General features: G+C 51.1%; 1 pseudogene; it reads right to left on the bottom strand.

Annotated features, from left to right (window-relative positions):
- Positions 1-2,482: 2,482 nt before the first annotated feature.
- LOC111733971 lies at positions 2,483-2,601 on the bottom strand (annotated as a pseudogene).
- Positions 2,602-2,838: the final 237 nt, after the last annotated feature.

Here is a 2,838-nt window from a genome sequence, read left to right on the forward strand (position 1 = left end):
CTCCAGATGGCAGCAGCGAACACATTTCATGACATACACACTTTCGTTTTTCCCAATATTCACACGAAATGGCAACAGAGAAAAAATTTATAGAGGCACACGCTGGAGTGGTATTTTTTAAAGGCACAAGACAGTAGCAGTAATAACTTTTCATGGGATGCACTGTGGCATTATTCCCCAAAATGCCCACCAGATGGCAGCAGAAAATAAATTTTTACACTCACGTACACCTGAGTGTTATTTTCAAAATTTCCACGAGATGACAACAGAGAAAAGTTTTTCATTACATGCAGTCCTGTGTTATTCTGAAGTTTACCCTGAAAAGACATCAGAGGAAGAAATTATAACTACATAACCTGGGGTGTTATTTTTTAAATGCACACGAGATAACAGCGGTTTTTTTCATGACATTCATTGTGGCGTTATTCCCAAATAGCCACCAGATGAGATCAGAAAATAATTTTGTGCTCACATACACCTGGGTATTATTTTAAAAATGCCCACGAAATGGCAGTAGAGAACAACTTCATGACATGCACTCCTGTGTCTTTACACAGATGCAAATGAAATGGCAGTAGACAAAAAGTGATTATAATGACATTCTTTTGGGTTTATTTTCTGAATGTGCCTTACGCAGAGGCTGAAATAACATTTTATGATCTGCGCTGTGTTGTTATTCCCTGAATGCCTATCAGATGGCAGCAAGAATAAATTTTATTACACTCGTGTTATTCTCAAGATGCACAATAGATGAAGGCAGATAATGAATATTTATGGTGACCTACACCAGGTTTTATTCCCGGAAAGTCCGCCAGATGGCAGCAAAGAGTAACTTTTTTATTTCATATACTCTGGTGTTATTCCCCAAAAGCCCACCAGATGACAGCAGAAAATAAATTTTAATGATCACATACACTGTGTGTTGTTTTCAAATACCCACGAGATGGCAGCAGAGAAAAACTCTTCATAACGACGTGCCCTGGGTGTTATTTTCAAAATGAACATGAAAAAGCAGCAGAAATAACTTTATGAGCAGCGCTGTCATGTTATTCCCAAATTTCCCACCAGACGGCAGCAGATAATGAATATTCATAATGACCTACACTTGCTGAACTGTATTCAAGTGTTCTTCCCAAAATGCACACGATATGGCAGCGAGGATAACAAATAACGTTTCAATACCTAATCTCTGGTGCTATTCCCAAAATGCACAGCAGATGGCAGCAGAGAGTAAAGAATAACATTTCGTAACCTAAACTCTGGTGCTATTCCCAAAATGCATACGAGATGGCAGCAGAGGATAAGGAATAACATTTTGATACCTAAACTCTAGTGCTATTCCAAAAATGCGCACGAGATGGCTGCAGAGGATAAAGAGTCACATTTCAATACCTAAATTCTGGTGCTATTCCCAAAATGCACACGAGATGGCAGAAGAGGATAACGAATAACTTTTCATGACCTAAACGCAGAGAATAGCATTTCCCTGCCCTAAGGGTTCTGCTCACCATTAAAATAAGAGTCCAGACCCTTGGTACTTAGCTCACTTTGAAATAACTCCTGTCCTTTACATATCTCTTCTCACCCCGGGCCAAGCCCCCTCACCCCTCCCCCAGTCCTCTTCCCCTGTCCCCTCTTCCCCCCTCCCTTTTTCCTCTCCCTCTGTCCTTCCCCATCACACTCCTGTCCCGCTCCTCTGTCCCTGCCCCGCCTTGACTGGCAGCCGGCCTCCGCTAGACAGGCCTGAGCTGCAACGGGGACCGGAGCAGCAGCCATGGCCACAGTCGGCGTGGACGAGCGCTTGCCCCTGCGACCCGCTCCGGCGGCGTCACCTCCCCGGTCCAGCGCTGCACACAGGGCCGATGAAGAGCGCGCCTGCCTTGCCCTTTCATCCCAGGCCTTGGTCGGTTCCCAGCCTTGCCGAATATGTGGGTCGGCGCTCTCGCATCCCGGGACTACCCAGGCCCCGGACAGCAAGCCTCATCAGTCTTGGCCGCTCGGCAGGACCACGGCGCAAGCTTGGCCCGCCATCCTCTAGGCCACCTGAGCACCTAGGTAGGTGCAGCCCAGGCAGGTCCTGGCCAAGCCGTAACCCAGACCCACCCCTCCCCTGAGCTCTCAGCTGTGGCCGAGCCCGACCTGCCAAAAACCACGTGGAGCCACCGGCGACACCACCAGGCTACTCTTCCACCTGCGACCTCGCCCTCCACTCAGAGCCCTCGCCCTTCACTCAGAGCCCTCGGGCTCGACCCCGCAGAGCCCAGGAAGGGAAGTGCCCAGAGTGGAGAGAGAAAACAGCTCTGGGCTGGCTGCAGGAGCGCAGGTGGAGGTAGACAGTGGTGCGGGGCGCACGGACATGCGTGCAGCCCTTGGGCTCGGGCGCCTGCCTGGGACCCCTGAGCCAGTGAGCCAGCGAGCGAGCAGGGCCCGGGGGCGTTCAAGGGCACCCTGGCTGGAGGGCGGCAAAAGGAAGGGCGGCAAAAGCCTGCAGCACCCAGTATTCCCAGGCGGTCTCCCATCCAAGTACTAACCAGGCCCGAACCTGCTTAGCTTCCGAGATCAGACGAGATCAGGCGTGTTCAGGGTGGTATGGCCTTAGACGGTAGAGGTTGTCGCCTGCCTCCTCAAGAGCTTGCGCCTGGCCTCCCGGGTGCCGGAAATGCCCGCGCCTGCATCGCACCTACTGGGGGGGGGGCGGGTCGCAGGGGTTCCACGGGTGAGGAGGGGGCCAGGAGGCGCCAGACGCGCTAAGGCTCCATGGGTCTTAACGGTTTGTGGCACTGCCAAAGATCTAGGTGGTCGCTCTCGAATCCCAGGACTGGCCAGCAAAAAAATAAC

Source organism: Pteropus vampyrus, unplaced genomic scaffold, assembly GCF_000151845.1.
Source record: "Pteropus vampyrus isolate Shadow unplaced genomic scaffold, Pvam_2.0 Scaffold708, whole genome shotgun sequence".
NCBI lineage: Eukaryota > Metazoa > Chordata > Mammalia > Chiroptera > Pteropodidae > Pteropus > Pteropus vampyrus.